Source organism: Coccinella septempunctata, chromosome 5 (assembly GCF_907165205.1).
Source record: "Coccinella septempunctata chromosome 5, icCocSept1.1, whole genome shotgun sequence".
In the NCBI taxonomy this organism is placed as follows: Eukaryota; Metazoa; Arthropoda; class Insecta; order Coleoptera; family Coccinellidae; genus Coccinella; species Coccinella septempunctata.
In genome coordinates, this window is record NC_058193.1 from 16,044,452 (window position 1) to 16,059,712 (window position 15,261).

The following is a 15,261-nucleotide window of genomic DNA, read 5'->3' on the forward strand; positions in this document are numbered from 1 at the left end:
TTGCAAACGGGCTTTAAACAAGCTTCCGAGAAGACACACAGGAATTCCATAGCATTCCTTCGAAATCAATTATTTCAAAAAATATGTGAGTTTTAGTCAAAAATAGATGTATTGAGAATAATAATCAACGTATCAACACCTTGTGAGCAAAGTCTGCGAAAATTGTAAAAATTGTAAAAATGTTCAACAAGCTTCCGATAAGGCAAACAGGAATTCCTTAACAACTTCGAAATGGAAAATATAAAAATTATGTGAGTTTCATTCAAGAATAAATATAATGTGAATAATAATCAACCTTGTGGGCAAAGTCTGCGTCACATATTTCTTTATATCCATCATATGATTTTGACATTGCCCACACGGAATCAGTTCATCTCTTTCTTATTCGATTAGAACGCATAAGCTCTTCTCTCTTTAATGCACACAACCTCTCGATCTACTGAAAAGTCACGTGACAGTGAGTCCATGTATTATAAGTCTATGGTAATTACCAATGATGACCAGGTTTGTCGCTTGAAATCGATTATTACAAATCTTATATGAGTGTAAATTAAAAATACCCATTTATTAAAGTCGACAGTTTTATCAGGAAATCGAATTTCTCGTAAGAATTGTTTGATTAAAAGAACCACGTAATTATAGCGTTAATCGTTTATACTTAAACCAAACCCTTTAAAAAGTGTGATAATCAATGGAAATGATAGTAAGTTTACACATGCATGGATTTACCGGCGCCAGTCTTAACGCCAGTTCAACTTTCACGCCAGTAAGCGTTTACACGTTTTTCAGTGTTTTGCACGCCAGTTGCTACTATCGATAATCTCGTTATAGTAGGTACCTACATCATGTCACGAAAGGAGCTTGTAAAAAATTGTCGAAAAATTGCAAAATCGATAATTGATAGTATGATTGAAGATTCAGAACGGAAGAAACGACATAAAAGAAAAGGTCGTTTATGGGTGCGCAATTGGATTTCCCGGAGACCAATGATGGGTGCATCAAATTCTCTTTCAAAAGAACTTTCAATGGAAGACCCCCAAAGCTTTCGAAATCATTTGAGAATGACAGAAGAAGGATTTAATTTTCTTTTACAACGTGTCACACCACTAATTGAGAAAAAAGACAACCATATCAGAGATGCTTTGTGTGCTAGACTTAAACTTCAAATCACTAAGGTATTTAGCCAGTGGTGACTCCTTTGCTTCCTTGCAATATTTATGTCGTGTCTCAAAATGTACCACATCGAAGTTTCTGCCAAAAGTCTGTGAAGCTATTCATATTGCGTTGGAAGAATATATTAAGATAAGCTGTTTTAAACCATGGTAACTTCGGTGTTTATAGCTAATCAGTACCTGCGCCAGATTTTTTGCTTTTCTCTATTTTTCCCAATTCTGACGTGTAAGTATTCCTTATATACTACGTATTTTGGCTTTAACTTCCGATGCTCCAAATCCTTCAATATTCATTAATCGTGCAATCTGTGAATAGCCATTTTCCCTAGCATCTTTATTTTTGTACATTCCAGAATGCCCCACAAACCGTCTCAAAAACAAGGAACTTGTTCATACGATTCTAAAAACTGTATTATGGTTTCTGATTTCCATTTCTTCTCTTTCTTGTTCATCGTTAAAACACAAAATCACAAAAGAACCAGAGTAAACTATTAAACTGTGCCCCAAACCTTAAAAGTGATTTGCCACTGCATAAACAATATTCATTGGCGTGCACGGAATGTGTTTACATTTGCAAGTTGTATTTCACTGGCGCAAGAAAAGATACTGGCGCATAAATTTTGGAAGCGACCAAAATTTTTAATCCATGCATGCCTGGATAACGTTTGCACGCCAGTAAGTGTTTACATATGCATTTTAAAGTTACTGGCGCGCCAGAAGTCACCGGCGCCAGTAAATCATTGCATGTGTAAACCTACTATGAAAGTCAAACTGTGTAGTCAGGTATTTAGCCACTCCGTGGGGTCGATGAAGAAGCTCATTTCTCAATAGAGTAAGTATTTTTTTCAAATATAATGATACAAAAATTTACTATTTTCCTTTATAGAAATCAAGTATCCGCTTCAGCTTCCCACAGAGGCTATCGACACTGCTGACTTTATACTTTTCTTGGATGAGCTATTTGATTCGTTGAACGTATCCAGAGCTTTTACTTTTTACATCCACTGCTAAACTCTTAAATAGGACGGTTAGTATTCAAACAGAACACAATGTTTGTTGGGAGCAGGCGATACCAATTTTCAACAGTATGTCATTTTATTGCCCTCGAAAGAAAAGATCTGTTGTGGTGCCCACTTTGAAGAATATAGTGACAACATTGAAAGCCTTCCTCTACCTCATCTTCCTCTTTATCAATATATGTATATTTTTCATTAGACAAGTTTTTATTTCTCCTTAAAATTCGACCTAATAATCCATATTATTCTATCGACGTCTAAAACACCAGTGAATGCTATTTTAAATTTCCCGCCTTTCGATTTCAGTTTTCTGTTATACCGATATCACTCCCGGTTAGTTGGGTGGCAGCCGCATGAGGGCGGGATAAACTGTATTTTTCACCGTAGCCCTCTGTGGTAGAACGTGAGCACTGTTGCCAGGTGTAACAATTATGTTACACATGTTACTGATATCCACTCTATATCTACTCTGTAATCTGTGATTATATCAGATTGTAACGTTTTTGGAGAAATAAAGTGTAACATAATCGATAATTGTAACATAATTTAGAGAATTGAATGACAAATATTTGTCATATTTTCTGTTCATCAAAACTTCGGCATCAGATATCAGGCGCTTCGGCTATTGAAATTATTTTAGTTCTAAGGGAATTCTCTATTGCAGGGGAATCCCAGAATTGATTGAAATACTAAGCGTCAAACGTCGAACTTCCAAGTTTACTTACTTCGGCGCTACCACACCTACGGAATCTCCGATTTTGTTCGATATTCTCAGAGATATAGAAGGGGGATATATCTCTGGATATTCTGCGGAATCAATGGCTGTATTCGGGTTCGGATTTTGGACGGTCCGAGAATTGTTCTAAAACTGCACAAAACTGTTGCGCCCTAGAATAAAATCCTCTGCGCAGTTCTAGAACCATTCTCGGACTGTCCGAAAGCCGAACCCGAATACAGCTTTTATGAAATTATTTTAAGATGGTATTCCTCTCTTTATTGCTGTTATGGAGGGTCTCTACCCTCCATAATTGCTGTGAACAGCTCTACTCTGTAATCTGTGGCTGTGAAGTATTCGATAAAATGAAATTTGTTTATTTTTTGCGCTACCCATCAGCAGGTAGTTGGAATTTTTCGCCGAGTGTGCTGTGTCATAAAAACCATCTGCTACCAATGTACGCCCTTTCTACATCACTCGAGCCGTACTTTTTCGTACATCTGTAAACATGTAGGGGGCGTTCCTACGATAGTGAGCTCTGGCTCGAAAAACTAGTGCCTTCCAACAGGATTGTTTCTTCTGTTTCGGCCGGTGAGTGTCCGGGTGTTTCTATTTATTACCAGATTTCCAGGGGGCTCAATTCCAAGTTGCCTCAATTTTTCAAATCAGCCTATGAATATACATATGAAATTATTTGTATCGGTGAGACGTGGCTTAGTGACTCGGTGACTGATTGTGAGATAGTTCCGCCGGAATATAGTGTAGTGCGTTGTGACAGACAGTTTCTCACGGTCAACAGATCTCGTGGAGGGGGAGTGCTGGTTGCACTTTCAGATAATATTTCTTACAAAACGTTAAATACTGAATTCTTGACTGATCGTGTTCCGCTGATTGACGTGGTGTTGTGTCAGTGTACTTGTCCTTACGATTTCATCATATGTGTGGTTTATGTTCCCCCTGATATTACTGTCTTTCAGCTCGACACCTTCACATCTGCCCTTGAGATGAGCTTTCTTGGAAAGACGGTCGTATTAATCGGCGATCTTAATATTCCCAATTTTAGTGATGGGCCTTCTTGTCCTAAGTCGGTGCTGTTCAAAAATTTTTGTGACCTCCTCAAGTTGCAGCACTTCAACTTCATCTACAACAGAGACCAAAAATTGCTTGACTTGGTCCTTGCAGGAGATACTGTCGAGGTGTCTGTGGCTCATTATGGGTCGCCCTTTGTCCCGGAGGATCTGTATCATCCCGCGCTGAGCATGATTGTGAGCCGAAGCTCCTTTGAACGTCAAATAAATTTTCCAACACGCAACAATACGTTTTATAACTTCAGGAAAGCTGATTTTTCGGCCTTGCGTTCGTCGCTCTGTTCCGTTGATTGGAATATTCTCCAAACATTCAATAATGTTGATGACGCTCTGCGCTATTTTTATGACAAATTGTTCGAAATCATAAAAGATCATGTACCTACCGGAACTTATACCTCTGGGAAACGCTGCTTTCCAGTTACTCCTGACTTGAAGCGCAACATCCGATTAAAGAATTATTATCGTTAAAAATGGCGGTCCACAGGAAGAACTAAATATCTCCGAGATTTCAGGCGTTTGCGGTCGTTGGTCAAGTCTGGAATTTCTTCGGCGTACGACGATTACTTGGCTGAGATGCAAGGCGATTCGGAGTCAAATCCTTCCTCTTTCTGGGGATACATCAACCATATAGGAAGAGTGGCACAAGAATTCCTGGTGTATTTCATAGCGACAGAAGATCTCATGACGATATAGTCGATTTGTTCGCAAAGCATTTTTCAAATGTTCGTTTGCCAGACGCAGTCAGGGATTATAGCGAAACTCTTTTCTCCCAATTCCCTCCAGTTGTCTTGCCCTCTATAACTGAAGATGAAATTAGATCTATTATGGATAAATTTCCTGATAAAAGTTATAGTGAGAAGGGGTTACAGTTCACTGCGACCTTAAGGTCTATTGTGCCCCCTAACAGAGCTGTTTTCATCGCGCCCTTTACTTCCTGATAAAACAACTGCTGGTGATGATCAGCTACCAGGGGCGGATGGGACCACCGGGAAACCGGGAAGATTCCCGGTGGGCCGGTCGATTGTTGGGCCAGAGGGCTGGTCAGTTCGTACCATTTTTTTGCCTTCGGCGGAACATATTTGACGTCGATATTTTTATTTTTACAAATATCGAAAACCAATTCAAAATGAATGTTGGGAAAACTACCAATAAATATATGTTTCAATAAGTTTTGAAAATATTGATAAAAAACAACTGATGGCATAAACAGGGTGGCTTGAAACGTAATGAAATACAGAAGCTGCAAACAACTCTACACGTGATTGTATGATTATTATGCTGAACTTGCCTTATACGAATGTTTTGAGTTGCCAGACCATGGGACACGGGGTGTGAAAGTAAAGTTTATATAGTTATGTGATATTAAACCTCTGTTTTTAATATCACACTACCAAACTTCACTTTATTACTTCATTTAATATTATTTGACAGAAGCTTGCTCGCTATAGGAAATACAAAATCTATGTCGGCCAACTTAGTATTTGAAGATGCATAGATTGCAATTCAATGGGGTATTTTCCTAAAACTCAAAAATCGGAACTGATCAAGAGGATATTATATAGAACTTGGAACATAAATGCATTTATGTATTTATGTTCCAAGATACAGAATTATAAGTGCGTTCTGCCAGTAGACTCTATCGGCACTTTTTGTTCCGAGGCGTTCGGGCACGCAGTTTCAGAACAAAAAGTGTCAATAGTTGTTGTTCGTTCTAGACGGAGTGGAGTTTTCGGAATCAACTCTATGAGCCCCAGCTCCCAAGGTGGGGCGCGAAAAGAGTTTGTGTAGAAGTAGGGTTATGAAACGAGACAAACCATAAAAAAACAGCTTATAAACAAACTATTCATAAAACTGTAGAATTTCCGTTTAATCAACACTAAGAATTATCTATTCATATACATTTTCGAACAAATTGCATTCAAATTCAAACATTTCCCATGATTTTTGTGGTTGACATTTGTCATTCGTTCATTCAAAAATTGCCAATTTGTACAGGCTCCATTAGACCTAGCTGATCTGTGATAAAACTCTAGTTCTACTCGCTCTGTACCGGTGTTTACTGGCCGAACGTAGTCTATATCTTCCTGAAACCGATGACAGTATCTGACATTGTTTTAAACGTTCTTGTCAGATTGTTATAACTTGTGGAAATGAAGTCGAATTTTTCAAAAGCAAGCAGTGAAAATTTACCACCTGTAAACTTTCTCATATTGATGACTTTAGGAACCTATAAAATATATCAGCAATGCCTTCTTTCATCAACAATAACAGCCCAAGGAAGATCGAATATTAACTGACAATAAACAACCATAGACTCAATAATATATTATCAAGTCTATGGAGATCAGAAAACATTGATCAGAGTCATTGATGGCAATACACAACCATAGACGCAATAATATATGCAGATCAGAAAATTTGATGAGAAACATTGATGAGTGTTCCAACGATGCCGGATTGTAAAAGTGACGTAGAATGTTTCTGGGAGAATGCCTCCGCGATGTGAATTTCCGTAATTAAAAACGGGCAAAATACAACTGTTAAAATAGAAAAAAAATACTTTTCCATATATTTGAGATATGAGGATTTCGTTGATATATATTTTGAAATTTAGGAAAATACCCCATTATGTAAAACGAAAATCTCCTAAAAAAGGTTAAGGTTATTGAGGAAATATATATATATATTTTCTGACAGGATAGGTCTCTTCTTTGAGATCTAGCTCCAAGCTCCTTATATAATCTACACTGAAACGAGTTTTATAAGTATTCTTACTTATCAACAAAAAACTCCTACAACTCAATTTTCTTGTTTCTACAGTCAAAATTATCATTATTATAAAATTTTGTGTTTTCCACATCACGAAACTAGCAACATTAGGCGTGTTTAGCTTGATGGCCATTTAATTAGTTGCAGTATCAATAGTTTATAGGTTTTATTTAAGTTTTGAATAATATGTATGAGTGTTTCTTCAAAATTTATGTAGGTACAGTGGGTGTCTTACGTAAGTGGGTCACTGGATTGCATCTTATTCGTTTAGCAAAATCTTGAAGTGATGATATTTCAAGGTCTATAAAAATATGATATCAAAAAAACTATCATACATAATCATGGAAAGGTATTATGGTAAAAAACTAAAAAACCATTTTTCAAATTAGTAAAAATTCTTCAGTGTCGACTGGCTTAGAAATTAATGGTACACAGAAACTATTTCTAACCTTTTTTTTCATTTAAGATTCCACCAGTTTCATTCAAAATTACCCTAAGGAAATTTAAAATCGAAATTTGGAAACTATACATCCATGTTGTGTATGGTTCAAAAAATACTTGATGTCAAATGTGAGAAAATTTGAAAATTTTCATTTTTTCAACCATACCAATAGACAACATAGATACATTTTCCGTTGATTCTATTCATTCAGATTTTTTGAGCAGCCCATGTTTATATACAGCTTCCTGAAGAATTTTTTTTTTTTTGTGTTTCCCTATAATGTCTGCATGCTATCTGCGAACTAGGTGAGAACTTTCACTTAAAGCAGGAAATCAAAAATTAATATCTCGAAACTATTATATGAATAAAAAAAAACAATCAGGCGAAACGATTTTAGAGGTGTTTTTTAATGTCCCATGCAATAATATGGGAACATGGCCCAATTTTGTCATCGCCTTCTCGCTCCCACAAAATGTCTGCTCAATTTTTTGACAGTTTTCTGAATTGTAAAAAATCATTTGAAAATTGCTTTTAAGGTGCCATCTTTAGGGACTGCTCATCAAAATTTTTTTTCATGGCAACTGATGCTACTCCACTGAACCCCCACCTTAAAAGTACTTTTTTCGTTCTTGAAGTGGGCCGGTCTGGAAGAAAATTCCCGGGCCGGTTCGAGGTAGCCCATCCGCCCCTGTCAGCTACCCTCATTTTTCATCAGAAACTGTAGCTCTGTGCTTGCTGAACCTCTACATCGTATCATCTGTGTCAGCTTGCGTACTTCCATTTTTACCACCAATTGTAAGAGAGCCCGAGTAGTTCCGATATTCAAAAAAGGCGATAAATCACAAGTAGGGAACTATAGACCAATTTCTGTACTGTGTAACTTTACAAAAGTATATGAAGAAGCTTTATACGCTAATATCAGTCATAATGTTAGACCACATATATCAGCAATGCAACACGGTTTCATGCGGGGCAGGTCTACGGTCACGAATTTGGCAACATTGTCGCAGTTTATCGCGGAGACTCTGGATGATGGAGGTCAGGTCGACGTTATTTATAAAGATTTTTCATGAGTATTCGACTCGCTTGATCACCGTATGTTGCTGAATAAACTTTCTTTTTTTGGCCTCAGTCCAGCATATGTCGACCTGATGAGATCTTACTTGGAGGGAATAATGAGTCATGTGTTTTATAATGGCTTCAAGTCTTTCGAATTTTGTCTGTCGTCTGGTGTGCCGCAAAAGGATCTAATCTTGGACCATTGTTATTCATAATTTTTGTCAACGATCTTCTGGCTCTTCTCAGTTGCTTAGCCTTGGCCTATGTAGATGACTTCAAACTTTACCTGAGGATACGCGGAATTGCAGACTTAGAGCTGTTCCAGTCCAGCTTGGAGTTAGTTAATGTTTGGTGCTCGCGCAATGGACTCATTTTAAATATACAGGGTGGGCAAAATTCGTTGTCTACTGAGGGTATCTCGAGAACTATAGCAGCTAGAAGAAAACGGACGATACATTCTCGAGCTCCTTTTTCTTGACTAATCCAAAACTGAAAACAGATCCAGCCTGACGTTCATAGATATTGAGTTATAAACGAAAATTGAGAAATTGTTATTTTCAGTGAAGCTGAATAACTTGCTTATTTGAACTCGTATTCGAAATTTGATGTTACATTCTACAGGCACTTTTTTATGAGGAATTCGAATATGATATCAATAAATTTTTTGACCCAGTCATTTTCGAGATAAGACAGGAATTTCTGATTTTTCAAATGTAAACTATAGTTGAAAGTTCTTTCATCTTGCTGCAATTTATTTGCTGATTTCAAAAATATATCATATGTCGCTATTCACATGAATAAAAGGTAAGAATAAAAATTCAATACTTTTTCCTGCTTTTCGATTCACTGTTGAATTTTCAGTATAGGCTGGCGTACCTATAGCGACTGTTGAAAATGCATTATGGTTCGTGAACTCCACATATTTCTATGTGAACTCAACCTTCTGCAATAGGAATCACCGACTGACGAATAATTATTTCTTTTATATATCGATATCGTTTTAAACAGAGTAAAAGAATTTCGTCGAATTATTAAAGAAGAAAATTTATTCAATTTTCGTTTTTCTATTTATGAAAGAAACTTTGAGAGTCAGTAATGTTATAAATAAAATACGATAGCTATCAAGAATTATAACACGCGTCAACACCAAATTTGACTTTGAGTGCAAAGCATGAAATTTCGATAGTTTAGATCCTAATTAGACGGAAAAAAAATATATGGCATGAAAAAGTTTGCTTCTGTGTTTAGGAGACTGATTCAACGATAGCATTTACAATAAAAACAAGCAACATGTGGAGCCCATGGCTTGTCTTGATTCCAAACAGGAAAGTCAAAATATGCTTCATAGGCTTCAGAGAGAACGTGAGATGTCTTTAATTCGTATTTCACGTCACGAATTATAATAAATTGACCACATATAAAACAAAATGCATCAGCATCGTATTTACACTTTCTTGGCGATATTTGAAGTTTGTCTGGGCTAGTAAACAACACCTGATCATTGTTTATGACTCGAGTGCTCTCTAGCGTCACCTTGTAAACGTAAACACACCACTCTCATTGGATGATATTTTTGAATTATTGAAAATTATAAAAAAAATGAAGAACGACTATTAATACTATAAATATCACAAAAGCAAACTTTATACCAAAAAAAGTTATTTTCTTTTCGTTCTTGTGCATAATTAACCGGAAAATCCTAGTATAAACGTTAGGACAAAGAACAAAAATTTTTTTGTAGAGTCGTGTAATTCATACAGAAGATGATGTAAAATTGGTGCTTCTGTCAACGGTAGTGTTCAAATTTTGAACCATCGTAAGATAAGCATGCCGAACATCGCGAGAACAAACGATGGCAAATTAATCATCGAAATATTTATTCAGCAATCCGTGATTTCAATCAATGAGGCTCAGGTTCACAAAATATAATGCATATTCAACGGTTGCTATGGTAACCCAGCCTACTTACAATTCAACAGAGAATCGAAAAGCAGGAAAAAGTATTGAATTTTGAAATCAGCAAAAAATTGCAGCAAGATGAAAGAACTTTCAACTATAGTTTACATTTGAAAAATCAGAAATTCCTGTCTTATCTCGAAAATGACTGGATCAGAAAATTTATTGATATCATATTCGAATTCCTCATAAAAAGTGCCTGTAGAATGTAACATCAAATTTCGAATACGAGTTCAAATAAGCAAGTTATTCAGCTTCATTGAAAATGACAATTTCTCAATTTTCGTTCATAACTCAAAATCTATGACCGTTGGGCTGGATCTGTTTTCAGATTTGGAATAGTAAGGAAAAAAGAGCTCGAGAATGTGTCATCCGTTTTCTTCTAGCTGCTATAGTTCTCGAGATCCCTTCAATAGACAACGAATTTTGCCCACCCTGTACAAAAGTGTTTTAAGGTGACTTTCACAGGAAGCTTACGTCCTCTCACCTTCAATTATTCTATTGGTAATTGTCTTATCGTTAGTAGAGATCGGTTTCGCGATTTGGGGGTGTTATTTGATTCGACGTTCAGCTTTGTTCCTCACATCGAGGAGCTTTGTTCTTCGGCTAGTCGATCTTTAGGCTTTGTGTTCCGGTGTTCCAGGGAGTTCCCTGATGTTTCAGTCCTCAGAATTCTGTATTTTTCTCTTGTCGTCAGCAAATTAGAGTACGCCAACTTGGTTTGGTTTCCGATATACAGTTCCCACCTAACATCACTTGAACGCATTCATAGAAAATTCTTGAAGTGTGCTGAATATATAGAAAGACCGGCAGGTATCCTGAACGTGGTGCGGATTTGTCGGAGATCATGCGGGAAATGCGAATTTCAACGTTGCAGGAGAGACAGGAGCAACAGTGCGCTAAATTTGCGCAAAAGCTTGTCACTGGAGGAATTGATTCACCTCATCTACTGTCCAGGGTTGATATTCGTGTACCAAGAATTGAAGCGAGGACCACATCAACTTTTCGACTCCCTAAACCTCGGACTAACATATACTTGAGCAAGCTCCGGTCTATCGATTATGCAGGGTTGCTGATGCACAGAACAGACCCACTTGACTTACTTTATGTGCTGATGAACTTAAGTTTAATTTGTTTCTTTAGTTCGGGGCGGTTATTGTTTATTGTTGTATATTGAGTGTGTAATTTTGTTTGAATAATTGTTCATATTGTTCATTGTCAATATGTTACCCTGTTATTGGGAAATTTCCTGTTGGGTAAAATAAAATATTATTATTATTATTTTCGTCCTTTTTATCATGGTAATAGGGTTTAATTTCGAAAAACATAGTTTCGGTGTACTTGCGCATTATTGAACTTTGAAGAAAATTGCATTGTTCATGGATTAGACAGAGACATCTCTCTGATCATTCACATAATTTATAACAACATTCTATTACCTCATCATGTTAATGAATGCCAGATCTGAGATAAATCCCTTTTCTGCCATCTATTGCAACATAATTTTCAGGAAAATCTTATAATTTTGGCAACCCGGTTACATAATTTCATTTCATTTATTTGGCAACACTGAACGTGTGTGTCAGATCTATTCTACCAAAAAATAAGGCTAGTCGTCCATTGGGACGTCCATTTCTACCCTGTAATCTGTGATTGGGACCGGAAAACTACGAACTGCGATTCAATCCGATTTCGTGCGATCGCCTTTCCTCCGAATTAGTGCGATGTCTACACAGATATAGAATTCTATATCTCTGGATGTCTATCGTCCATTGCCAAAGGGCCACAGTTAAGATGTCTAAAACACTGGTGTGTGCACTTGTCACTTTTTGCAAGCATCAACATTTCAGAAAATCGGGGATATGGGATCAGTTTCGTGGCGGCGCCACCATGTCATTTGCTTCGTTCTATCCTTGTTCTACCAAAGGAAGTCCAATGATCTCTCGTTTTATTTTGTTTTCGTTGATATATTGAATATCGATCAACGAGTGCAAAATATGAACTGGTCTATCTTGTCAGCTCTTAAGGATTATTTGTGATTTACAGTTCAATTTTCTTTGTAAAAACAAATCTGTTAATATTTCAACACTATCGAATAAGGGTTCGAAGGAGTATTTACTATTATTCTTCTTCAAAATAATTTCCGTTTGACAAATTGCATTCGTGAGGGGGGTAATTCAATATGATTTTAATAAAACACAGTTGACGGAAAGGGAATTTTCACTGCATCTACTCATACAGAATATTTGAAGAACAGACTCGAATAGATTTATGTATTTCTGACTCTCAATACATGTTCACAATTCACATGACGTATTTCCAATACAGTTTCTTTGAAATATTGCTGAAGTTGCCATAAAACTTAGCAATATCCGTCCCGAATGTTCGTTCATCTGATTTGGTTCTGCCTCAAATTCCAACAACACCGAATTCTTAGCTGTAGTTCTTGATTGTCCATACAGAAAACTGAACTTATTGAACGACATGTCGAATATATGAACGTTCTACACCCTTTCTCGAAACTAATACATTTTCACACACCAATAATCGCTTATAAATACAACATATTCGTAGGTCGTAGTAAAGTAGTCAAATTATTTTCAAATATCAATTGACAATGCTCTGTCAAATTCTAAACAGCGCTACCTACAGTGGGAAAAACGAAACTGATCCCATATCCCCACGAAATTAAAAACAAAATCGAATCAGTGAATACACCAGAGTTTTAGACACAGAACATAAACATCAAATCAAGATATTTATCGCAATTATCGGAAGTGAATTGACTGATTTAGTTTCGTAAAGAAAGATAAACATTCTTTGGAAATACTTCATTTAAAAGGGATGAATTGTGTAATAAAATCGAGCGATGATATTGGTGATCCATTGTACCTAGACACAAATTCCTATTATTTCACAGATTCTTTCTTGAAGTAAACCTGGGTTATAATGTTGAGGTAGCATATACTAACTTTGTGAAGGAGGTAGAAGCTAAACATCTTGATAAGTAAAGCGTTTAAGTGGAAGTTTTAAAGTTTCTATTTAAAATATTTCAATTCCATGTTATGATATAGGTATTCCTCATACTGAAATCTCAAGAGACATAAATATGTTTCAGCTCATGGAACAAGTTCTACAGTTGAAAAAAGCATTCATTTGGAAGTATGAAAATTATGAAATTGTATTTCTAAATCGTCAATTGAACTTAGCAGCAAACACTCGCGAAGAAAAATCGTTTTTTCGGAATCAATATTTCTATTCAGAAACCCAGACGATAATCCCAATATAACTTCTCCAAATAATAATTATAATACTTTGTTGGACAACGTGAGATAAGAGAAAACATAAGAAACAAAACTTGTTTTGACTTGCAATACTAGCATTAGCCATTTTTTCACCCCTGCAAAATAACTCGAGGTGCTGTTTCAAATTGACGGGCACGCATTGAAGGATGGCCGAATTAGAGAAATAATGAAAAATTCGAGAGAAATTTTAAGTTGAATAGGGAGAATAAAAGAAGAAAAACCTTCCTGTTCCTCATTTCATTACTTTTTCTGAGTACCATCAGGAAAAGAAATACAAGAAATCATAAAAGTTTATTTTCATCCTTTATTTTCCTATAAAACTCAAAATTTTTCTCGAATTTTTCATTATTTCTCTGATTCGGCGCTCTTTCAATGCGTCCTCGTCGATTTGAATCTCTCGCCTGCTGCTAGTAAGATCCGGTCGGGAGGAAGCGGAAGCCGCACGGGCAAAAAGAAATGTAGTTCCACAGTACGCTGTTTCAGCGCTAGTGTCGCAGACAAAAAACACGGTCAAGAAGATTAGCACTAGTGATGGGCAATAACGTTATTTCTCACTAACGGTTATCAACCGTTATGGTTTTTTTTTAATAACGGTTGTTGATAACAGGTTAATACGTTATTTGCTCTGAAAACCGATAACATCTTCAAGGTTTGTCGATTAAGGGGTTTTCTCTACAAATTTAGGGTGTAAACGAGTCACGACTGAGTTAGAAATTTTTGATGATAATTTTTGTGGATGTTTACTACTTCTTTCATTCAACTTAATGTTACATTAATGTGAAAAAAGTTTACTTTTTTCTAAACCAGTGAAATACTTCGCAACTGATGAAAAATATTAGAGTATTCAATGTGTTGCCCAATATTTAAATAACCATTTTTCATTTGTTTTTTTCATCTGGATACTCTTATTATCCATTCGTCCTATTCCAAGTTCGATTTATTAATTCTATATAGACAATAAAATAGTACGCTAATATCGGCTAATATCTGCGGTGAGTGCTCCTCCCGATATTTTATCCAATCTCATCACTTCGATGTGAACAACATAATGTACCAATAACAGCCTTCCATCCGCCCGCTAACGTAACAGAACCATCAACCGAGATCGAGAGTCGAGAATATGGCCAACGTTATCAGTTTGAAAAGTGTAAACTGTAGTGATGGGCAATAACGTTATTTTTCACTAACGGTTATCAACCGTTATGGTTTTTTTTTAATAACGGTTGTTGATAACAGGTGAATACGTTATTTGCTCTGAAAACCGATAACATCTTCAAGGTTTGTCGATTAAGGGGTTTTCTCTACAAATTTAGGGTGTAAACGAGTCACGACTGAGTTGGAAATTTTTGATTATAATTTTTGTGGATGTTTACTTCTTTCATTCATCTTAATGTTACATTAATGTGAAAAAAATTTACTTTTTTCTAAACCAGTGAAATACTTCGCAACTGATGAAAAATATTAGAGTATTCAATGTGTTCCCCAATATTTAAATAACCATTTTTCATTTGTTTTTTTCATCTGGATACTCTCATTACCCATTCGTCCTATTCCAAGTTCGATTTATTAATTCTATATAGCCAATAAAATAATACGCAAATATCGGCTAATATCTGCGGTGAGTGCTCCTCCCGATATCTTATCCAATCTCATCACTTCGATGTGAACAACATAATGTACCAATAACAGCCTCCCATCCGCCCGCTAACGTAACAGAACCATCAACCGAGATCGAGAGT